Source organism: Tenebrio molitor, chromosome 1, assembly GCF_963966145.1.
Source record: "Tenebrio molitor chromosome 1, icTenMoli1.1, whole genome shotgun sequence".
Classification (NCBI taxonomy): domain Eukaryota; kingdom Metazoa; phylum Arthropoda; class Insecta; order Coleoptera; family Tenebrionidae; genus Tenebrio; species Tenebrio molitor.
Window position 1 is genome coordinate 28,037,126 of NC_091046.1, and position 26,273 is coordinate 28,063,398.

Consider the following 26,273-nt stretch of genomic DNA (forward strand, 5'->3'; position numbering starts at 1 on the left):
TTTATAACAAATGGTCAAAATGACCACCTTTCATCTGAAGGAATAGGCGAACTCGTTTTATTAAATATTCCCTTGCCAGTCTAAGCATATTAGGAATAACAGTAGCCAGTGTTTCGTAAATTTGGTCATTTAGTTCTTCTAAAATATTGATAGGTTCGCGGTAAATATAGTTCTTCAAATATACTTCTTCTACAGTCGTCATCAAAGGACTGAAGAACAGCATCTTCAGTCACTGGCGTTCTAATTTCTTGTCAGGTAGGCACCAAGGACCCAGTGTCTCGAGCACGGTACACCAACCGTAGAAATACGTTATAATTTGGATGTGGCAAACGCCGTGGAAAACGTATTGCATATTCCCTTGCATCCTCACGTGCATTGCGCCGGCACTCTCCATAAATTATGAGCATTTCGGCATACTCTGCAGCTGTATACATGATTTCAATACGAAGTTTGACAATTTCGAATCAAATTATAACTTGACGTTGTCAAAATCTTCACAGTTGCCCAAACATTTACTTGAAATTTCATACCATTCTTACTAGAATTATGTTGCTAGGCAATTCAAACCTTTGGTTAAATTTACGTGAAATTCAAATTTACAGCGTCCTTCTGATTGGTCAACTTTAATTATTCATTACAAAAAATCTATTATACCCTGCCCTTTTTTTTAAACGCTATTGCTTTCAGTTATCACCAAGGAAAACGCCCTGTAAGTTTGATCCGCGAGTTCTGGGACACCCTGTATATCCAAAGAAAGTGGTATATATTTCGAGCCAAGTCTTCACATGTCCTCGGTAGCTTTTTACAAGCTTCACTAACACACAGATTAATGGAATGGCATATGCACTTCATGATGGTTATTCCCGGACACTCAGTAGTAAGTCTGCTTGAAACCGAATTCTTCTCTCCCATCATCACGTTCGCTCCGTCTGAAGCAAAACCAATTATATTTTTTATGGGTATTTCCGTTTCTTTAAATGTTGATAGCACAGCTTCATATACTCGTAGATGCTCTGCATTTGCTTCAGGATTTGTGGCGGTAACAATTTGTATCAACTCAAAAAACTTACTACATACTTGACCAGAGTTTTGGTCAAAATATCTCACTACAATAGCCAATTGTTTGTTAGTTGATACATCTGTTGACTCATCAATTAATATGCTGAATTTCGTCTCGCGTAGTTTCTTTGTTAAATTAAGTTTTTCCGTTTCTCCAAGTACAGTTGCGGCCAAATAAAAGCGACCATTAAATTGACATTTTATGTCATCTTTATAAATTTTGGTTATTCTGGCTTTTAAAATGAAAGTTTCTCTAGTAACCAGATACCCATCCCTATGGCACAACATAACAGTGACGGATGATGTCAATTTGAAAAATAGTTTTTTTATGTTATCTCCTAGGAGATGATTTTTCAGGTGATTTAATATTTAATTCCGATTTACAATAGAAAAAATTGCTACCTAGTTTTATTTGGCCGCAACTGTACATTTGTAATAATTTCTGACATATTAAAATTATTTCCTCAATACATCAAAGTAACGTCAGATGAACTGAATCTGAACATCCCATCAGTATCTGAATTGCATCAAAGTGACAACTGTGAAAAATAGGGTTATTAATATGTAAAGGGTGTTTTACAACTTATGACAATGACATGAAGTTGATGTCCGAAATTTATTCGCTGGCATAGTACTCACCTACGATTCAATTTATACACAAAAAGAACTTGACTTCATTTTAACTTACTGAAAATATGTTCTTCAGTCTAACCCCTTGTTTCCAATCACTTAAGAAATTATAATTATAAATTATACTTAGAAAATTATACTTTACACAAATGCATTAATTTTTTGCTGTTCACAATCACAATAATTAATAACAATTGCAGACCAATGACACTAGACTAGTTTTGACGTTTTTAGTTGTAGTCTGGTGCAATTAGATATATCCAGTAAATAGTTATAGTAGGTGTCACGAAGGTAAGCGTAATGGATATTGAAACATTTCGACTTCCTTGACCTTTCCTCGATGATTTTTTTCCTCATTTGGTGTATTGTCGGTTGCCGCATAACCTCGGATGAAATTTTGCGGAAAAATACAAAACAAAAATAATGAGAATTTTTTTTATTTTTCATTTTGTTTAATTAGGCTCTAACGAGAAGCCGTACCTTCGGAAGGTTTTTCTGAATTAGAATTAAAACGATTGAGCACACTTCACTTAAATTTTAGTTAACAAATAATCGAGTGTGGTGGTGTTTGGTCCCAACAAATGATAGAAATAAATAAATTAATTTAATAACAGAAGTTGGTGGAAATTTGACCCAATGAAATTTTAGTCGCGGCCCACGAATTGAGATCTGATTCATGAATAAATGACTAAGCTGGGCAAATACAGAAGTTTCTGGCGCGAACAGCGATTTAGATTTAAATATCCCCAATTAAATTGAACCCGACGCGATGCCCTGGAATCTCATAGATCACCCTGGTCTACTCCGGTGGTCGAAAATAAAAGGGAAAACAGGTTCTAACAGGGCCAAAGGGTACCTCTTTTCACGTATCAGCTGGCCTAGTTTGGTCGCTGGCCCCCTTGGGGGTGACGCGGCTAATTTTGTGCTCTTACGCTGGACCACAGCTAATTGAGTGCGACGGACACTGGCGGTAGCTTCCCGAACTCGAGACTCCAAAACATAGATAATCAATGGAAATGTTTTATAATAATTGTATACTAGTTCCCATTGACAAGAGCACGTTTCCCCAATCGGTAAATGCAAGAAAATCACATACTTCGCAATAAAGAAATGAATTCATGATTCCAAAGTCACGTGGTCATCAAAAGCACAAAGAAAATAATATAATCTTTACTTTAGAACGATAAGGAATTAAATGCTGTTTGACTAATTAAATCGCGACTACCAATAATGTACAAGAATTAGAGAAATAATTTACTTTGTAAATGTGAAGCACGTGGTCACAAAATGGCTGCTGGAAATACTGAACGTACTACTTTGGAGATCAAACCCCGAGTGAATCAAAAAAGCCTTGTTTCCCGTTCCGCATTCGGTTTTATCATTTCTGACGCACCCCACTTTCGCAACCCCTACTTGACCAAAGTGGCCAATCAGCTCGGTTCTTCTTTACGCCGATCGTGACACCTTTTCGAAATCTCTAGAACTTTTGAAATTACAGTTTCCGTTTTTCCACCATTATTTTAAATGTTGCAATTTAGACTTTTGTTAGGACCAGACCGAATGTACAAATTTGTTGTTGAATTAGAAGCCTGAAAAAGAACACTAAATTACTGACTCTATACAATAATAAAAATCAGCACCAAGAATTAGACAGAATTAAAATGAAACAAACAGAATTAGAATGAAACAAACAGACAAAACAAACAAACAAATTAACCTTATTTTGAAACCTAAGTTGGGCTTGAAATGCCGTTATGTAACTGTCATATCATGCAACTAAATTCCATTGACCTGCTACTTCTAAAAATTGTTCTAGATTGATTTGATTCCCCAAAACTGTTCTAATTAACAATTACTTCGTAATTTTCATTCTCTCTCTCTCACTCACACCTCTGATTTCTACGACTATAGGGCATTCATTTTAAACGTTGGGTAAAGTTGTAAACTCAAAATACCATAAGTTACGAAAGCGGCAAATTTTCATTGTATGGGTACCGTAAAGTCGGAATCCCTCTGTTCATATATACCTGGCTATACCGTTACCGTCTTGTCCGTGTTTTTAACCGACTCCCTTTCTACTTTGCTTTGTTACGTTTCTAACTAAAAGTGCAAACGATTCTAGTTATTTTCTACGATAAAGCGCTCTGTTTCTAATTTGCAATTCTCGCCCTTTAATTACAAATATGCCACAAATTTGAGAATGCTAAAAAACGTAAATTAACCTAATGAACATTAATTTTGTGGTTCTCTCAACTTGAAACCTGCTAACATCAAATTCATTAATTCAATTATCCCCTGATTTTAACTGGACTCCCCAAATTGTCGAACGAGTAAATTTTGCAATGTTTCTATTCCCATAAAAACTGTTATCTTTGTGTTATGTTCGGACAGGACGCGTACCTGCATTTTCAAAGAAAGGTTGGCAGTTTTCACTTGAGGAATGTGGTGCCGACACGGCTTCAATAAAATTTACAACTAACCAGCATTTCCGTCGCAAATGAACGGTATTTAAAATATTTCGTTGAAATTATTTTAAAATTAAAATTATTAATTTATCGAACCTATTCGGACCGTTACAATATTGAAACCACTTGCCGCCAATTTTTCATCGAATGCCTCCATTTGACAAAAAACCTACCTGACAAATTTGAATTTTTAAAGACAGCTAATCTGATTGGTCAAATTATCTAATTATACGTAAAAACCTTGGAGTTTATTTTTTTAATTATAATTTTATTGTGCACACCGTCATTCACAACTATGGACTAAACTTTGTTAATTATAATTCGTAATTATAATTTTAAATAAACAATAAAAGCAAGCATATCTTTTAGATATAGCTGTTCCAAATTCACATAATATAACACTGACATATAACACAAAAATTAATAAATATTTAGAGCTCTCCGTTGCTATGAGAAATCTTTGGTGTTTAGAAAAAATTTCGATTTTACCACTTGTACTTTCAGCAACGGGAATAGTACCGCAATCTCTTTTTAAAAATTTAAAAATTCTGAATTTAGATAACACATTGGTAGTTGAAATTCAAAAAGGTATATTATTATACTCATGTCACATCGTGAGGAAGTTCCTTAACATTGACACAGAACATAATACACAACAAAGTCAAAATGCGGAGGCGAGACGCCGGTAATTATGTTGATAAGCACTGCACTATACACTATTACTTGATAGTAATATCCGTAATAGTGTATGTACTCCGGCAAAATTGCCGTGCCGCCGGGTGGAGGTGGGATAGTAAATTTATAATTATAAGTGATTGGAAACGAGGGGTAATACAAACACCAACAATACGTTTTAAAGTCGTTTAGTTATGATTACGGTAAATTTGGCAACATGTTACGTTCATTCTGATAGGTCCGCATGTCAGGCATTTTAGTGACAGCAGAGATAACAGAAATCGAACATGTAACCAACGTTAAAAAATGAAATCATAGCCTCCCCTTATGCCAAAACATCGTGAATGGTAAAATATACTGGGTCAGGTCAGGTCATAAATGATTGTTCCATCGTAGGTGGCTGTGCGCTATGCTTTAGGTGCGCCGCTACGCCCACTAGTTCAGTTTTTAAAAACACAAAATATTTTTAATTTTTGTAGTGCATTCATCTCAGATTATTGAAATTCACATTAATAAATAATCCAAACATTATTCCAATCACATATTATTTGCTAACTGATGGCTTTTCGCCAATATACGGAAGATGATGTTTCAGCTTTCGAAATCTTTGTGAGGCATTGCTGCAAATTTTAGTTAATCTTCAGGAGAAAAATACCCCAAATTCGAATGGAAAGTCGAATAAGATCGCAAAATTTCAAAAGCACCAAAGTCAAGTAACTGTTAACATAAAGGGAACAAGTAAATGGGATGTTACACGGTTAGTTCATATTCTCCATTCAGTTTCAGCATTTATATTGAATGAAAACTGAAACTGAACATGGAACTAAACAGACAGTCTGAAAGTACCCACCTCAAGCAAAGTGACAAATAGTTAGTCGTATCAATTCATTTATTTCTTTAAACCATAAAAGAAAACATATCATTAACATTGCTGTGAACACTAATAAGAATTGTAAATTAAGTATTGCACATAACCTCACACAATAGGAGATAACAGTTTAATACATAATTTAGTGTAAGTGTTGAAAATGTGCACCCTGTTCTTGTAAACACAACCTAGTCCTTCGTCTAATTGCATTAGTTACATTTTCTTAAGCAGAATATAGCCTAAGGGAGTCCGTTTCGGCTCAGGGACGCGAGGGTCGCGGGTTCGATTCCGACCCAGGGCGAAATAAAAAAAAAGGCTATATTCTGTCTCGTGATTCGGAAGTCACGTTAAGTCATTGGTCCCGGTCTATTGAGTTGGTCATCATGCCCCTCATAGATTTGCAAACCAGTCCCAGACTGTGTAACACATTTTTTTTTTTTTTTTTTTATTAATTTCATTAATTTTCTGTGTTATCCTATTTCGTAGTTCTGCCAAATCATTTATGGGTGTTGTGTAAATTGAATTTTTGATGTGTGGCCACAAGAAGAAATCACATGATCTAGGGGGCCAGTTGTTTGGTGTATAATTGTTTGGCTTATAATTATGTTGTTATAAAAATGGAGTCAAAATTTCATTTCTGTATCTTGCAGCATTGATATTTCCTAAAAAACATTGATTATTATTTAATTACTAAAACATTATTACAATTGTTACCTTCAAGAAAGATTAGACCAATAATTCTGTGTTGGCTAATAGCAGCCCAAGCTCCTACTTTCTGGGGGTACTGGGGTGTTTCAATGAAAAGTATTCAGAAACCATTGACAATATTCTAATCTTTGGGGGGATCAAATGGATGTAATTCTTGAACAGATATGAGACGGTAGGGAAATAGGTGAAGATTTTTTTCACAATTGAATGACAGGTACCAACAGACACACCAAGTGTTGTGATAAATGCTCAATTGAAGTGCCTGGGGCTTCTTCCATTTCTTGTCTCGCCTCTTCAATCACTTCTGGAGTTCTTTTCTTTGGCCTGCCGCTTGCAGGTTTTCGTCCCACAGATCCATTTTCTTGAAAATTCTTTAAGGAAATGTTTAATGTTTGTCGAAACTGCGTATATTCCACTGCAATGTCTGGGAATTCTTCTCCAAACTCTTCCATACATAACGCAAGGGAATACTGCCAAACTCCATCGATTTTCACACCATTTCGAAAGTAAGATATTACCATGAAGACTTTATGTTGTTCGGTGAAAGCCATTGTTCACAAAAATGTCGAAAACAGTAAAACACTGACGCAGATTTCGTTTTAGTTCTGACAAGAACTGATTTTTTGTACGCAAGACGAGGAATAAAACGAATAAAATCACAAACACAACTCAATTTGAAAACGGGAAAGAGAACGAATGTCAAATGTCAACATTTTAATATGAAATTGGGACAAAACTTACTATGCAACCTGTGTAACCCGGAGAATAATTGGTTGCCTACGAAATTGTCTACACTGTTAACAGAATTAAAACGTAGTCAACGCCTACTCTAAATATAATTATTTTTGAAGGCACGATAGTATTTTTCAGGTTATACAGAGTGTCTATAAAAGAACATATATCAAGAGTCCTGTGGAACTCGAATATATTCAATTTTTGCCGCTTTGTAGCATATTGTGGTACCAAATAAAAAAATTGAGGTTATGTAACTTTATTAACGACAGGTTCTTTGATTTTTACAATAAAAGCAATTAAACGCCTTCGTGAGGCAGCAATCCATACTCCAACCTTTATAGAATGCAATCGGGTTCCTACAAATGTGTGTGCTTCGTCCAAAAAAAAAACCTGATGCTTAATGATCTGCAAGCAAAGTTAAAATATGAGATTGTTTAATTTTATAAATATTTTAATTATTTAATTGTTTAATTTTATAAATATTTAGGTATTAATCAATCAAATCATATTCAACACTCAATTATAAAAGAAAATTTAGAAAAGCAATTTTATTTAAGAATGAAATCTATTTTAAAATCAAAATTAAACGGTACTAATTTAATTAAAGCAGTTAATACATATGCTGTTCCATTACTGACCTATTCTTTCGGTGTTATAAAATGGTCCAAAACTAATTTACAGAACATAAACATTAAAACTAGAGTTCTTTTTACCAAATTTAGTAAACACCATCCTAAATCTGCTATTGAAAGATTTAATTTACCACGCGAAAACGGTGGTAGGGGTTTTTCAAATCTAGAAATACTGCTACATAATCAAATTGCTTCACTAAAAAATTATTTCCTCAATAGAGCTCGTGATAACACCTTTTTTAATGCTTTGGTTTCAGCCGATAAAGGCTACACACATTTAAATTTAAGTGATAATATAATTTCAGATATTGTTAAGCCAAATATACCTGACACTATAGCAAATATAAAACAGAAGTCTTTACATGGAAGATACTTTAAAGAACTGGAACAACCAGAAGTTAATATTCAGGCCTCTCATGCATGGCTTAAGAAATCAAATATTCACCCTGAGACGGAGGGTTTTATATTTGCAATACAAGATCGTGTTATAAATACAAGAAATTATAAAAAACACATATGCGGTTTACAATCGATAATTGATAAATGTAGGATTTGCGGAACTGAAGGGGAAACAATTGAACACATCATTTCTTCTTGCACCGTTTTGGCTCAAAGCGAATATAAAAAATGTCACGATATATTCGCTAAAATTATACACATGAATTTAGCTGTTAAATTCAATTTATTAAAGAATACACAACCACATTATAGTTATACACCAGAAAGTTGTTTGGAAAATGACAGTTACAAGTTATATTTTGATAGAACAATTTTAACTGACATTCATATTAAGCATAACAGACCAGACATTATAATTTTAAATAAACAACAAAAGCAAGCATATCTTTTAGATATAGCTGTTCCAAAATCACATAATATAACACAGACATATAACACAAAAATTAATAAATATTTAGAGCTCTCCGTTGCTATGAGAAATCTTTGGTGTTTAGAAAAAATTTCGATTTTACCACTTGTAATTTCAGCAACGAGAATAGTACCGCAATCTCTTTTTAAAAATTTAAAAATTCTGGATTTAGATAACACATTGGTAGTTGAAATTCAAAAAGGTATATTATTATACTCATGTCACATCGTGAGGAAGTTCCTTAACATTGACACAGAACATAATACACAACAAAGTCAAAATGCGGAGGCGAGACGCCGGTAATTATGTTGATAGTAATATCCGTAATAGTGTATGTACTCCGGCAAAATTGCCGTGCCGCCGGGTGGAGGTGGGATACGATAAATTCAAATCATTATTACGAACCTGTCATCATTCAAATTGTTCAAAAACCAATTGCAGTGTTCTAAGTGCCTCTCAGAATCACCTGGTCGAAGTTCTTGGAGTGTTGTGATTTTGTGTGGATAGAAGTTCAGGTTTTTTCTAACAATTTTCTGACAAGTGGAGAGTGGTACATCAGTCTGAAGTGATTTTTTTGAGACTTGTTCCATTCATTGGCGGAAATCTTCAATAATTTCTTCATTCACTGGCGGTCTGCCTTCACTTTCATCTTTTTCAACACTTCCAGTTGCCACAAATCTATCCATAATCGTTCTAATGTGTGGTATTAAAATTGCTTCCACGATGTTGTCATTTGGAAATTTTGCGAAAAATTATTCCTTGCAAGCGTGTATAGACTAAACCCACTCTCCATTTGAAGGTGTTTTGCTCTAGCGATAAAACCATTGCGATTTACTGAAAAGATTGCATATTGGTATTGCTTACTGTAAACGTACGAAAATAAATGTCTTACCTTTGCTACTTCGTAACTTGTTTTTGGTATTAACAGTTCACACTTTTGCGCAAAAACGTTTTACTCTTGATAAAGACTGTTGAAGAAAATCACAAGCAAAACAACTAAGGCGCCGAACTCACAAACTGTCGCTAAGATTTAATTAATAATTTGACATTTGTCATTTGACATCTAATTTGCCAGCTTCAACGATTCGACATATAGTTGACTCAAGATGCAAAAAACCACTTGTCATTTGCAACAGCATTTTTTCAATATTTTTAAATCAAATCAAGGCACAAAAAGGCCAGAAAATCATAGTTTGGATTGAATATTTTCCATATAAGTACAGTTTTAAAGTAATTTCAAATGACTAATGCCATAAAAGTGCTGTTGCAAATGCAAAATGGTTTTTTGCAACTTGAGTCAACTTTAGATAGTTCGCTCAAAAAAAATATAAAGCCGCACAATTCCACAGGACTCTTGATATATGTTCTTTTATAGACACTTTGTAGTATTTCTGCTAGGATGTTCCCTATTGGGAAAACGAACTGCGTACTCCTGAGCAGCAACTGTGGCACTCTCATCAGTTCATCACACTGTCCATATAAGACAAGCATATCAAAATATTCTCAAGAAGTAAACATTAAGCGTTTTTAATGACTTTTGTAATTGTCAGAAATAATTTATTATGACATAATATTCAATTATTATGTCTTTGCAACAATCAAATTTGTTTCGATAGTTACTAATATAATTTTTTAAGGTAATTTAATATCTACACGCGATTGGTCAATTAAAAACGTTCTTATTTTAAAATCCAATGAGGATGGATTTTTAAAAATATTTTTCCTATTACTCCCAGAAGATGATGATTTCACCGTATTATTTTGGTCCGCCAATTCTGATAGACCCTATATGAGAGGTATGTTTTCTACATTTCTCAAACCACAGGGGAAATTGTTGTTTCAGGCTGAATTTTACATGATCAGCAATTATTGTGACAACTTTGTTTTTGTATTTAACTAAGGGGTAAATTTTTGAAAAACATCTTAATACATAATGCACAACATTAGAGAATTCGGCTGTTGGAATTACGAGGGAGGCCATACTTTTTATTCCGAATAAAAGCGTTGTTGCGTCCATCGCAGTCTTTTTGCGAAAATGTAGATAAACAATTTTTACAGCTAAATCGTTTTGCAACGCTTCGTACAATAAATCCGGCTGTATAGTTTACAGCACCCGACTCTATTTGTGCTGTAAATGGAAACTGAAGTTTTTTTAGTAGCTTTCTATCCAAGCCTGAAAATAACATCATATCATATTTTGCATTAATCCTTTTACTACTAAAATTAATTATTACCATTTGAATTGTGCAGTTCAGTTACAGGTGATAATTTCAGGCCAGTCATTGGGGTCAGAAATATATCGTCGTCCTCTTCACAGTTACGATTTATATCGGCACTTCTTAAATTTTACAAAAAAATATGCCGCATATTATTATTTTTAAATGAAAAATCAGTAGGATTCCTATCATAACCTCCTCTTCTACGAATAATCGAAAAAAATGTCTCCAATGGATCTTGGTTCATTCGCCTCGTAAGCAAATAATTTAGAGTGTTCTCCTGGGTTACTAATTCATCAAAAAGTAATAGGACCACCCGAGCCGGCAATGTCAATGAATGAAAAGAGGGGGCCAATTTTACTGCCGAAGTTTGTTTTTTCGTCTTATTGTTAGCTGCGGGGGCTATCTGGCCATCCATACTCCGTTTAATAGAGCCCACCCATCCCTCAACTGATTTCAGAGTGTCAATTATCCAATAATTTTCATTGCTTACTCCACTACGTGTTTTCTTTTTGGAATATAGGGTCGCGCTATTTAACGCATCAAAAATTTCATCAACTTTGGATATAAAATGTACAGTGTTCAAGGCAGTATCTGACTTCAGCCTACCGACTTCCAAAAAGGTTTTAATCGTTGCTGCCACTGTACCGCTTAATGTTGGAATTGCCAAGCGACAATTAATTTTTTGAAAAGAATTGGGAGTAAGATGGGACAAATTACGTTTTAACATATGCCTCGCTGCTTCAAGTTCCGAGTCGATTTTAAATGCCATTTCAATATCTGTTCATGATATTTTCTTTTCATTTACGAAAATGTCATTGTGTTTCCTTACCTGATTTCTGATGTGTGGATCATCATATTTAAAATACACCTTTTCATTATTATACTGATAAAAAGGTTCCGTATTGGTGATTCCCATATGTTTAAATATGGACTGATTGTTGGTGCACAAACCACAAGTTTTAAAATCAGTCAAACCTCAAATAATTTTGGAATGATCTTTTTTAACCTTCGCAGAATTTTCCAAGGTTCTGCCAATCCTCTTATCATGAAGGTTAAGGCATGTGGCCCATATAATTCAGTTCTTCCCAAGTTTCCTAAGTCCTACAAATTAATTCTAAAATTAGATGATACAAAATATTACAAAGACAAACTAGCCTCAAATCCTTCGATACAATCATGTGATTTATTATATTCTAATCCCTTTTTAATGCTCATCTCGTCAAATAGTAAGACTGTCAATCGCTTAGCTGTTGACCAATTGTCAGTAATTTTTTTCAGTTTAAAAAAAAACATGGTCGCTAAATCCTGGTCGTAATTCAATTTTTCCGATCCATCTTCTAATAGATCGGACGCCCGGCAAATTCAAACCCTCCCTTAGCAGATATTTGTAATTTGAATGGGAATTGTAAAATACTCCAAGTGCAAACTGCTTATCTTCAGGTGCCCATTTCTGCATTTGACGATGTTTTTGCATTTTGCATATGACGTGCATGTCTGCTGCTTTATTTTTGGTGTCCATGGTAAAAAGCTTCTTCCGACAACTCTGTAGGTTTTGTTTTAGCGTCTTAATTTTTGTGGCATATTTGTTTACATAGCTAGCTAATTTTTTTTTCTTGGTGTATTTACTTCATGTAAAAGCACAGACAAACACTTATTGGCCCTTTTCATTTTTGAATCGACGGTTGAAAGGCCCCCCAAATTTCCTTGCGCAATTTGTTTAGGTGGTGACGAAAATGAGTTGTCAATAAGATAGTTTTGCGGGACAGCCGAGTATATAAGTCGTCGGTACTCTTGGTTTACGAAATCTGTTTCTATGAAGTGATCTTGCCATATTTCTTTTTTCACAAATTTGGATGGAGACAATATTTGTGAGTTACCTGAAAAAAATGATATATTTATCTGATTTCTTTAATCATGTTTTTGCGTAATCAAAGGTATGTAGACTACGTCCACTGATAGAATGCATTTTTTTAAATATCCTTAGATAACAAAATCCTCAAACCATAACATTAAAATATTAAGAAAGTATCATAGATTGTGTTGGTAATATCTTGAAGCATTCGCGCCACTGATTCTCATTGGTTGTTATGAAACCCACCCGAAAAATAAATTATTTGACATTTCAAATATGAAATTGTCAGTTCTGTCAAGTGGTTTAAGCATTTAGATGTGCGATTTTTCATCTTTAGAGCTTTGTTTTGCGATTCTCTGGTTTTAAAATTTATTCGTTTTGATCGTGTTGCTGCTTTGATCTGTTCCGTTGCGATTTTTTGTTGATTTTTTTTAATTTGTGAAGTGAGTACTATGGCGGCCAAAAAATTTTTGCCGTCACTTTCTTGACATTCAAGTAAAGTGTAAATAAACCTTTAGGAATCGTAACCCCACTTTCGATTCTTGTCAGTTTGACAATCAATTTAAACTGTTTGAAGCTCAGATATTCCAAAAATCCGACATGAATGAACAAAATTAGAGCAATCGTACATTGATAACCTGAGGTAAACGTTCTGTGTAGTTGAAATGACAAAATAATTTTGAGTTTTGAAATCTACCACCCAAAAAATAACGTTCATAATCAAGACGGTAATCATGATGACAATAAAGTACGGATTACAATTTTTTTTTATGAATTGACAGACAATGACGGCCAAAATTTTGTGGCCGGCATAGTACTATGGCGGACAATAAATTTAGGCCGGCAAATTTCTGACATTTCAAAAAAGTCAATGCAAGCGACCATTTATTGTCATTATGACTGATGTGTCAGTTTCTCAAACTGAAGGTTTTCAAGCTGTTTGGCGTTTCCTTTGCCTTTTTCGTAACTTACAGATGATGACGCACTAGCATAACTGATTTGTAGTAGCACTTCTCTCTGGTGCACGCTTCTTTTCCCAATTTTAATTTTGATTATCGCTGTCACGATGACAAGAATGACAAAAATCGAAAATGGGGTTAGTTGAACATAATGCCAGCTTCACATTTTGATGTCAACTCAATGACAGGCCGGCCTAAATTTATTGTCCGCCATAGTACGTGCCTCAAGAATCTAGCATTATGAACACTTTAAGTGACATTACAAACGTCGAAAATGATATAGAGGTAATTTTTGTTCATGCATTAAATAGGAGTACAGTGGGGAGCACGGAATTTCGCACGCCAATTTGTACGTCATTAAAAAAAAACTATCTACTCTAAGCTTTATTGTCATTATAATCAATAATGAGGTGGGATACGCATGATATATGTGATCATGACTGATGTTTCATCTAAACTGTCACGAAACTGCCGCCAGTAGGTATCTCATTTTAATAAAATTAAGTCAGTGAAATGTCCAATGTGTGCGAAATTCCGTGCTCGCCACTGTACATATTAAATAATCTCTTGCTTGTGTTTAGCCATTTCCGAAAAACGCTGGATATTTTAATTTCAATAGCCAGCTTTTTCGGAAATTCGAAAATGTATTGTGGGTTGCATTTTTTATTCCGTCGGGCACATTATCACTCGTGAAATACCCTGTATTAATAAAACCTAATATATTACTCCTACTGTACTGAAGTTTTCTTTTGTCTTTCCTAAGTGCAAACATGCAGAATAATAATAAAACATCACGTGTAAACCTGCTCTTTCCATTTTTTTAAATTTCGCGCCGGATCTATTTGTTATAGCGTAAGTGAACATTTTTAGTAACATTTATGTCAAGCAATCTATGAGTGGACAGAGTTTAGATATATTTGTTTTCGCTGTTAATGTTAAAATTGAATTAACAACACTCATGCAATTAGAAAATGTACCTACATATTATATCTAAAGTCGGTACAGGTTGCAAAGAAGCATCTTGCTGCAACCGACATTGAGAAATTTGCCTAATGTAACGATGTTTGCAACGACTGCAACAGTTACTTGTTTGGTATGCGTCGGGATTCTAAAGTCTATTTTTTCCTGGTAGGCACGTGCGAGCGCATCTCCGAAAGGTAGAATCACATACCTAAAACTTTTAGCAGGATGCAGGAATTATTAGTAGTTTTGGTTGCATATTATCTAGGGGGATCAGTATTTGTGGTTGCACATTAAAACTCATGTTTATGATTTAACGATCATTTCTTTCTCGGCTTGTCAGAAATTTGCTATAAATATGCATTAATAAAAAACTGTTACTTGCTGTTAGCATAAATGCAACTTACGCCGTTTATTTGGTGATCGAAAATGAGACATCTTGTTGACATATAAAAACTTCTTAACCTCTAAGAACTAAGAACTGTTTTTTTTTAGTAAATAAACGAACACAACACAAAACAGACACAAAACACGAAAGGAAAATTAAGATACGATGAAACAAAAATGGCAGCTTGGACCTGATTGACAGTACAGTGTAGTAGAAAAATAAAGTAACCAATAGGAAAGTCGCATTACGTTGCAAGATTTTGTAAATGCGCACGCACGCGCCTACCAGGAAAAAATAGACTATAGTTAAATTTTTTTAACTGTCAAACGCACTGTCAAATTGCTGACTTTTAGGTTATGTGTATTAAACGTTCACCCTGTAAACGTTATATCAATTTGAGTGTCTCTCTATCACTGTGAAAAGTTTTAAGCATAATAAACACATGGTCATATGAATAATGTAAATGGTTAGTAAGTATACTTGTTTACTTCCAATGCCATTGTAAAACACGTTCTAATTTTCAGTGGTTGTGAGATAAAAGTGCCCTTGAGGGCGTGAGAATGTAGTGGTACGTACTATTGCGGGCAAAAAAAGTGGGACATCAACGTGATTGTCTTGACTTTTAACGTGAAATAACACTTATCTGATTCTAACCCTACTTGATTGACGTTGTCATTAAGCATTGTAGCACAGTATATTTACCCATTCAGTAGGGACAGCTAGGGTCGGCACCTTTGATGTTGAGATTTCCGCTTTTGAATTCAAACTAACCGCCAATAAAAGCTATGGTGTCGGTACCGTCGGCGACCGCTTGGGGGCGGGGGTGAAAATGGACAGGGGATGAACGGCCATGTTTTTTTTGGAGACACTTTTCGTCTTGACTGCAGAGTAGTGCAGAAGTACGGTGTATTCTTCTGTGTTCAAATTGTGCGTTTTTAGTTGTTTTTTTTTTCTTAATTGAACTGTGCTAAATGTCGCTGTCCAGCTTCTGTTTTTGAACTAGGTATGTGTTTAGGGTACTAAAATTAATTCTGCTTCGCGCGAAATGTAGTTTAACAATAATAAGAGACAAATGGTTCGCACGTGGGTTTCCACCATGTTTTACAAAATCCACAATTATCTTGACCATCCCCATGTATTACGCTTTTAACTTTTATAAGCTTGCGAAGGAGTGTAAGGCAGCTTGGTTCTAGTTTTGCTAAATTTATAAAATTGTACGGATCACGTTTTCCTTTGTTGTCAAAGCAGGTTTTACAATTCACTAATTTTCGTAAAAGAAAAGGACACCAAGTTTTAGCGTGTGTCTGTGGCTTTCACTTTTTTTTTATATAAGCGCACTCCCTCATTTTTCATTCCCTGTTTAATTATTCCGAGTGACGCTTTTGGTGTAATAAGTACCTAGTTATTGCTCAACACTTTAATCAAAATTTCAAAGTTTCCACTTCCATCCCGGTAGCAACCAAATGTGTTTATATTTCAGGTGGGTTTTTCCTTAGCTAGGGATCTACTACCGTTGAGTCCCGGCCGCCCTCCCTATTATTCAGGGGGGGCCCTTGTCGATGAACCGGCTCTAATAAGCTAGGGTCGACCGGACTATGGTTTTAAATTTTTATGTATGTGTTATTGGTTGTTACCACTTTTCCACCCCAATTTGAAAGTGTTCTTAGATAGCTCTGTCAACAAATATTTGTCGCGTTTCTTTTTTTTTTGCTTTTTCCAGTTTGCTGTAAATGTAAATTCTTGACCTTACCGCAAGGGTCTCTCTCTGTTTGAGGGGTTTTGTTTTTCCTCTAACCTCCAAGCGTTGAACACGACCTCGCGGCCCTCATAAAATTTGCACCCCAAGGGAGACCCAAAAAACCTAACGCTTGGCAGGACTTGTTGAATGCTGGGTTATACCCGAGCTCCATGGCACACTTCCGGAAATGTGATCAGGTCTATTTTCCCTGAGTCTGTGTAGCCTGACAAGCGCGTTTTGTTTTTCTTTTGCTTTGAAAAAGTCATGTTCACTTCAACCGATGAGTACCTCAATTTGTTGACTTAACGTAAAGCAGTTAGGACTTTTCCCTTAGCATTAAATCACGGGTAGGCGGGAAATGTTAAAGTCGTAAGGATAGGTGTCACAGATCACCGGACCACACAAAGCCACTCGCTCCTTCTATCGCGTATCTACCGCACATTGTAAATTAACGTAAAAAAAAACATGCTAAAATTCTCGTCTAGTGCTCACTCTCGCTCGAACGGTCCGAAGTAACTGTATTGTTTGTAATGTACATGACCCTTCTGTTCTTCCTGAATTTTTGATTGTGTAGTTTATGAAATCAGTTTTGTTCAATTTTCAATAACTGTGCCGTTCACGTTGTCACTTCGGACTTGTTCGTATTTTCAGGAGAGGTTTTTAGCGGAGCCTCATTCGGGGGTCTAGGCGAATGGCCAGAGCTCACCATTTTCCTAGAGTTCTAAATGAGTAGTCTTCTCACATTTGGGGAGACTTGGGTGCCCTCTCCCGAGACGTTTTATTATTCATTAATCCCGGCCTTAACAAAACTAATAACATTGAATAAATAGCTGGTTTTAATTATTGTGTTGTTTTATTTGCACTCTTTTGTGTGGTTCACAAACCCTGTTGGAACGAATCTGGTAATGTTTAATTTGTATTAAAAAAAAAAAACACAACGTAGGGAAATTAACCAGGTCCGATCACGCGCTCTTGGCCATTTTTGAATTTCGCGGGTTTTATTTTCATTGCGTATGTTGGTAGAAAAAAAAATGAGATGGCCGCTTGGTGGGAATTTTGAATTACCCACTTGGTTCATCACAATGTTTCGTCAGCCAGATTTTTTAATAGCATGGTGGTATTGGCGGTCCTTGCTAGAAAATGCCATAGATGGCAACACCATCGTTCGCGGCAATTTCATTCTTTGCACTCAGCCAGACTTGAGTTCTGAGAGAAAACGCCATATGCATTGACTAGGTGAACGACAAAGATGGACAATTGGAAAGATGCAAAAGTGCGCTACGGAGATTTTTCTATTTCTATGCGTCCGTTTTCACCATCGGTTCTACATGGTTGGTTTGCGGCAAATAGAAAGGAACTTAAGAAACGGAAAGAAATTTTCTTTCTATCAAGATACATGGTTCCAGTACTGATCTCTAAAGGTGTTTTTTTTTTTTTTTTTAATTTGGCGTCTAAGTTGTTGTTGGAGAGGCTATTGAGTCCGCACCACTCATGTAAAGGCGTAAGATTTAAACAGCTGATCCGTGATCCGTATAGCGCATTCACAATCGACTCTTCAACGCCAACTTCGATGCCAAATTTTAAAAAACACCCGTTGTAATATAGAAATCATGGCGTGAAGGCGCCAAAAACAGCAGCGCCACGCTACGAGCATCTTGTAAAGGACCGCCGCTGCGAAGACATGCATATTCGAATTTGGCGATAACCGAAACAGCTCCGTGTCCCTACTGAATGAGTAAATCTACTGTAATTGTAGGTTGTAGGGAATATTCACTACGTGCTATATTTATTGAATGCAAAGTTCCAATCAAAATCTACCTTTATCAAAAGAAGAGGACATTTGGAAAAGGAAAACAAGAGTATAAAATAAATTTTTAAACTGTCAGCTGGAATAGTGTCAAAAAAATGACAATAAAGCTTGAACTACATCGAATTTTTCAAAACTGAAATAAATTTGATGTCCCACTTTTTTTGCCCGCAATAGTACCATTACTTATTGATAACTAACGATAATGGAAATAAAGAATTCAACACAAACATAATTAAGAAACAATGAAAATAAAACTGAGAACATTTGCAAAAAAATGCAAAGACAAAACAATACAGGACAGCAGAATTTCAGTCATCATCAACTTCAATGACTATAATTTCATTATTTGATGTGTCCTCAAACATGTGTTGATCCTCCTCATTACAAGCAACTTCAATAGATGAAGTTGAAGCATCATCACAGCCATCATCACTTGACAAATTTTGTGAACTCATGGATGTATTGTCAGATTCTGCGAGTGACATAATTACTGGGGGTATGTCATGGAAACTTAAATTGCCCATAAGTTTTTTCAAATCTTTTTCAATTATTCTTTCACAATGCTCTACACTTCGGGTCCACATTTCCTGTGTGTATAAAGATAACGCTGTGGACCACAAATTTTTTATTACTTCTGATTTTCTGGAACGTTGTGACGGGAAATGTTTATTATAATATATTTTGCAAAATCCCCATACCATTTCTATGGGGTTGTAATGACAGTGATATGGGGGAAGCCACAGACAATTAAACATAGTAAGACTGTCTAGATCTATTCAAATTTCAGCGACGCGCGATACTAGCGACGCGCTAACGTAGGGCCGAACTAGATGTATAATAAGTTGCATATTCTTCAATTATTGCAATCGAATGTATAATTAGTTGCATACGGACATATTCTTTTGTTTTTATTTACCTATTTTTCATATTATGGTTTTATTTATTTAAAAAAAAAAAAACAAAGAAACAATTATCCAAACATTTTATTTCATTATTTTTAGTTTTCTTATAAAGTTTTTAATTTTGAAATTGTTTTTCGCTTATAACGATCCATGTAATAGATTATCTTTTCTCTGAGATTGAGTTCACAAATTTTGGTACGTTGAAAAACCTATAACACTTTGCCTGAGAATTTTGATGAATGTGCACGTTTTAGGACAACTTCAGGATCAGGAATCACAACTTCTGTAATTTCCATAGTCATTAAAATCTTCGAATTGTCTGGAAAAACTGTTATTTTGTGACACTGTGAATTTGGAACGAAAAACTGATGGGAATGGCACGGCACATCTATAAAATCTAGTTTTTTGAGAACTTGTAAAATAATTTTCTGAAAAGTCTTGACAAATTAGTGAATTTCCTAATTTTGAAGGAAGTATTCCAGAAGTATCTAAAATCTTTATCCACCTTTTTTCAATTCTGAAAATAACATTTTTTGTAATAACTTTTTTTTCGAAAGTATTACTTACCGAATACGAACTTTTTGGTCAAAAACTATTCGAACAAGTTAGTCAGGCTTCGACATCGCAGGTAGAAGAGTCTCGGGACAAGTACGAAAGTCGTTTTGGAGGATTATTTTATAATTTTTATCATAACGAAATTGATTGGCAAATTTTTGACAATGATAAATAAAGATTTTTGAAACGAACAAATTTGATTTTTTGAATAAATCAAATTTCCCGCTGTCAACGTAAATAGCCGATTCATCATCGACTAAATACGGTTATTTAGTTCGGCCCTACGCTAGGGTTGCGCTAGCATCGTCCACGTCTCCTAGGTTTTATATGGACTTTAACAGTCTTAATTCGTTATTGGTCTGTGGGGGAAGCCTTAACACATCTATTGAATTTTGTTGTAATAGAGAGTCTATTTCATATTTTCTTTTTGATAGCCTAATTGGCCTTATAATTTCATATAGTTGTTTATTTATTAACTAGCTGACCCGGCGAACTTCGTACCGCCTCAGAATCAATCAATGTTGTGTTAACTTATTAGCTAAATTGAATTAAGTTTTTTTATTAAGATAAAATGAAGAATAAAAATGAATTGAAATTTAATGATTTAATGCATACACAAATTTAATGCTAAGCACTATCTCCTGTGACGGAGATTATTGGTATTCACGTCACGTGATGTGCAAATGTGATTATCTCCGATGAATTTACGACAATTCATTGATAGAGTACTGAAAAATTAAGTTTTTTCGGTAAATTCATTTGCAAGTGAGAGTATAATGAGTAGTAGAGCAAATTGCTGTGTCCCGAGTTGTAACTAACTATACAGTGAATTTTTTAAGGGATTGACATAGTGTAAACTTTATTTCATGTCCGAAAAATAATTTTGAAATTATAGTAATATTGCAATACAAGATCGTGTTATAAATACAAGAAATTATAAAAAACACATATGCGGTTTACAATCGATAATTGATAAATGTAGGATTTGCGGAACTGAAGGGGAAACAATTGAACACATTATTTCTTCTTGCACCGTTTTGGCTCAAAGCGAATATAAAAAACGACACGATATATTCGCTAAAATTATACACATGAATTTAGCTGTTAAATTCAATTTATTAAAGAATACACAACCACATTATAGTTATACACCAGAAAGTTGTTTGGAAAATGACAGTTACAAGTTATATTATGATAGAACAATTTTAACTGACATTCATATTAAGCATAACAGACCAGACATTATAATTTTAAATAAACAACAAAAGCAAGCATATCTTTTAGATATAGCTGTTCCAAATTCACATAATATAACACAGACATATAACACAAAAATTAATAAATATTTAGAGCTGTCCGTTGCTATGAGAAATCTTTGGTGTTTAGAAAAAATTTCGATTTTACCACTTGTAATTTCAGCAACGGGAATAGTACCGCAATCTCTTTTTAAAAATTTAAAAATTCTGGATTTAGATAACACATTGGTAGTTGAAATTCAAAAAGGTATATTATTATACTCATGTCACATCGTGAGGAAGTTCCTTAACATTGACACAGAACATAATACACAACAAAGTCAAAATGCGGAGGCAAGACGCCGGTAATTATGTTGATAAGCACTGCACTATTACTTGATAGTAATATCCGTAATAGTGTATGTACTCCGGCAAAATTGCCGTGCCGCCGGGTGGAGGTGGGATAGTATTGCCGTTATAACTTTTTATCTGCTCCGTCCACTAAAATTGACCAATCAGAATCAAAGCCAGATTCAATCTGTACAACTTTTCCTCACATTTGCCACGTAAAAAAGTTAAGGTTAGAATTTTGCTGTCAAGTCCACAATTATTGTTTTAGGTTCTAAAAAATAAAATGTCATTAAGACAATTCGAATGTCAGAAAATTTTACTGTGTAAATCAGATCGTCTTAACAACCTATTTGATTGGTAACTAAGAAAATGAAATGGGCGGGGCAGATAAAATGTTACGTTGTCCTTAGTATAGCAGTAGAGACACCATTGACGCGAAATAAAGTTTATACCATGTAAATCTCTATGGTTCATTGATAAAAAAAATTCACTGTATAAAAATAATCCGGAATTAACAATCACCATAAACGGATTGAATATTTTAATATACGTTCCGTATGTCCACCAAACGACCAAATGCGGTGAGCTCGATTTTGACAGCGGTTGTTGTCGGTTGATTCGGTTTTGTTCTAAGTATCGGGACGGCGTGACGGCGATGGTTGGTTAAAGCGGTGGTGGGGTTAATAAACTGTTAAGGAAGATTTTCAGTCTGTACTGTCACTGCTGTCACTCTGTCAGTAAAGTCAGTTCTGTGTCTGTAGTAAAATGAATAGAGCGGAAGCTTTTTTTTTTCAACGAATTATTACTTGCTTCATCTGAAAGTTCGGTTGGGCAGCGAAAAAAAAAATAGACTGTGTCAGCAATTGAATATTTAAAAAATATATACAGTGACGGACAAAAAAAAGTAGGACAATGTTTTTTCGCTAATGTAAATTTGCTTGCCCTTTCTATGGTTACTATGAAAATATTTATTTATTTATTATAGTAACCCCGGTTTACTCAACTCAATTTTGGCTAAATTTCTTAATAAGACTTGTTTTGGCCGCCACTGTACATTTCCAAATAATCTTGTTTATTATATGGCAATAAAAAAATATTACATTCAAAATAAACAAATTCTATTCTACACTTCAATAAAATAGTCCTGCTGAGTTTTAAGGTACAATATTATGTTAAACTGAATATTCACTATTAGGAACACATCAAAATTAACATTGAGAAAAATCATAACAGATTATATAATATAAATTAAAAAAAAACAACAAAAAATGGCAAGTTACAATACCAATGATAAAAAAAATGGAAACAAACTCTTAAGACTAAAAACAATCATTTGAAAAATATTCCCAACAATAGCTATTTATGTAATAAGTACATAATATAGGTCTTTGTGGACGAGCCCAATAGTTTATGGCAGAGCGAGCTTGCGAGCGAGGCTAATAAATATGGCAAGTTCACAAAGCCTAATTATGTACGAATTACATACAAAGCTTTATGTTCGATTGTGAAGTTAAGTTTCTTTTAGATACAAAATTAATAGATTCTAAAAATTACGATAATTTCGAAGTGTTCTGTTTTTGTTTCTGTGGTTACGAAATTATTTATTACTATTTATTTGAAAACGAACAGTGTTTGTGTCTTTATTTCTAGTTGTAATAATGTGCAAAGTAAGTGAAATTGCGGCAAAAGCTAAAGAATCTTGACTGCAAAGTTTTCTATTAATTCTATTCATTCCTGATTTAAATAAAATTAGGAAAATTTTGACGTTTATTTTGAAGTAATACCCAAAATTGACAAGCGGCCGTTTTAATATCTTTATGGACTAGTCCATAAACAGATAGTTTGTGGACACTAAACGATATCATAAATCATGAATTATAATATAATCGAACATAAAATCGTTAATTCAAATGAAAATCGTACGACACTCATTAATGACCAATAGAAAAATTAGTTCACGAGCCATAGCCATGGCAACAAAAAAATTTCTTGGAAATTTTTTGTAGGTAGACCAACCTAGTGTACCTATATAAAAGTTTACTAAGAGTAGGGCAAACGTGTATATTTGACAACTATTTTTGATCCAAATTTATGTCAGTTTAATGTCATTAGGTCAGTAGCGTCACAAGAGTTTCTTTTAACGGATCAGCATAAATAAAAAAATAAAAAATACTGGAAAACCAAACCAAACAATATTTTATTGAACAATAATAAATATTTTTGCTTAAACATTCATTTAAATACTAAATACGAATCTATTGTTTTAAATTTTGAACCATATCCCTCATGGCATGACTCTTTCTGGACCATTTAATTTTTTGGCGGATTCTGATTTCCCTTTTTAATTTCGCAGTATAAATTTTTAAACGATAAACCATCAATTTTAGTGCAAACTTTGATTTTATGTTACAACAACGTCGAAATTTGATTGCCTGATAATCAGGATCGGCAAAAACTCCATCCTTTAGAATTTTCAATATATTTCCGCTGTAGCTATTTTTCTTTAAATATTTTTTTAAATTGGAAAATGCTTTTTCTACTAAAACTGCAGTCTGAAATGTCTTGTCCGTCACATAAAACAGACATCCTGCTTTGTATTCCTTTAGAGCTACAAATTTAGAATAAGGTCTAATAGTAATTCGTTTAGTTTTTGATCCTAAAGCCAACATACAATCCTGACAAATTTTTTGTTTCCTCATTGTTTTTATCATATATCCAGCACAATTATACAAAGCATTTTTTTCTCTCAAAGAAAGTTCATTTTGATGTTTATTCCAATCGGACGGTAATATCAAGTTTCTTTCTGTTTCATTATCATTATAATTTTTTTTCCTTCATCATATTCATAATTTGTGTTGTTGTTAAATGGCATGTCTAAATATTGAAAAACAGACAACAATTTCAAATCCTGTTTGAATTGAATTGCTGTCGGCACGGGATGTCTGGATCTTATTTGAGAAAAAACGTTCTCTAAACAGTCTTGCGAAAATCTCGAAGTTAATAAAAATGAGTATTTTTTTTCATTTAAAAATAAATTTTGAAGGTCTAGAATTGATTTCGTTGTTAAAATTACTCCCGTTTGAATAGGTTTCCATAAGGCCTTTCCATTTTTATCAGGAGCTACTTGTAAACTCGAAAATAATGTTATAAATTCGTTAAGAAATAATAGTGTTTCCTGATATACTCTCAAATTAAATTTACTTAAAGCCAGTGTCGTCGTCCGGGAACTTATCAGTTTAAACCCCTTGGAAACCATATCGATAAAAAATGCTGTTGTTAAAGATGATTTATCTTCGGTAGATTCTGCAGCTAATCGCATCCCACAGCTAACGTCCCAATTTAACACATTTAATGCATGGGAAACTTTCATTTTGTTGAAATGTCCCGTATTCAATAAATCGACGCTTAATTTTGGTGCAAATTTTAAATCCACAGTTTCTTCTTCAACACAAAATGTTTTTATATGCTCAATTTTCACAAGATTGCTTGGTAATTTGTATTTTTCTACAAAATATGGTGATAACTGTATACTTTTGTTCTGCACCAAACAATTCTTAATGTTTTTCAATAAATGTGGCCCATCTGCTAAGAAGTAGATTTTTCGTCCATCAGAAGGATTTATAATAAAATTTTTAGTGGCACGATGTTTTCCAGTTATTATTCCAAATTTTCTCCACATAGCTTGATTTGCAGCCCCCATATCAGAAGTAACAGAATGAATTGTTAACCCTATTTCAGTGGTTTTCTGAAAAATTTCTAATAGGATATCTCCTAGAATCATTCCGTTGGTGCTGTCTCCCGTGTATTAGAATGCGGTTATTTGCTTCCACCTGGTTGAAATTCCTCCCAGCATAATTACCAAAGCTTTACTGGCTACACCTTTATGTTGAGGGAAAGTAATATTGCCAACATATGTTCCGGTTTGAACGCAATAGTCTAATCCAGGCTTTATATCCATTTCATCCAAAACTAACATGCAATCTCTAACAAAATCATTATTGAATATCTTAATTTTCATAAAATTTATAACATCATCTAAAACTCCCGACTTAAACTGTAAATTTTGTAAATGATAATTTAATGTGCGAATTGCTGGAAATGGCAATTTCATTTTTCTCAACATGGTATATCCACTAGTTCCACATGCAAATTTAAGTTTCAGTGATTTGGTTAAAGTTTCGTTTGAACATTTTCTGAATTTTTTTTGTTCTAATGGCCTGAAGTTGATCTTCTGTAAAAACATTTTCCAATTTTTCTTTTAGTTCTCTATTTTGACGTTTTTGTAAGTAGAGGGCATTACTTAATTATTTGTTATTTACTTTCAAAATCATCAATCTCTTCTTTCAATTCTGAATTTTTTTTTGGAGATGAACATGAGCAAAATTTTCTTTAAATTGGTTTAAATTATCCGGTAACGCAGCACACATTTTTTCTTGTATGTTTGAATTTAATGAGAACTTCGGAAAGCCGAAAATAGAAGGTGCAGCATGCTTCTTCAGTACTTTCCCATAAATTTCCCACTGATCTTCTGAAAAATGGTCTGCACATATTCTTCCATTCTTCGGTGGCGTTCTATTCATGTGCTTTGTCCAAATAGAACGCTTATATGGGTTTTTCGGGATAGATTTGAAAATTATACCATCTTCGCTTCTGTTTTTACATCC

General features: G+C 34.1%; 1 long non-coding RNA gene across 1 annotated transcript; it reads right to left on the bottom strand.

The window, feature by feature from the left end:
* Positions 1–10,615: 10,615 nt before the first annotated feature.
* LOC138132252 (uncharacterized) lies at positions 10,616–11,619 on the bottom strand. The gene is made up of 2 exons (XR_011160036.1): positions 10,875–11,619; positions 10,616–10,813 (listed from the first exon to the last, which is right to left on the bottom strand). It is a non-coding gene; the product is annotated as an uncharacterized lncRNA (long non-coding RNA).
* Between the last annotated feature and the right edge of the window lie 14,654 nt (positions 11,620–26,273).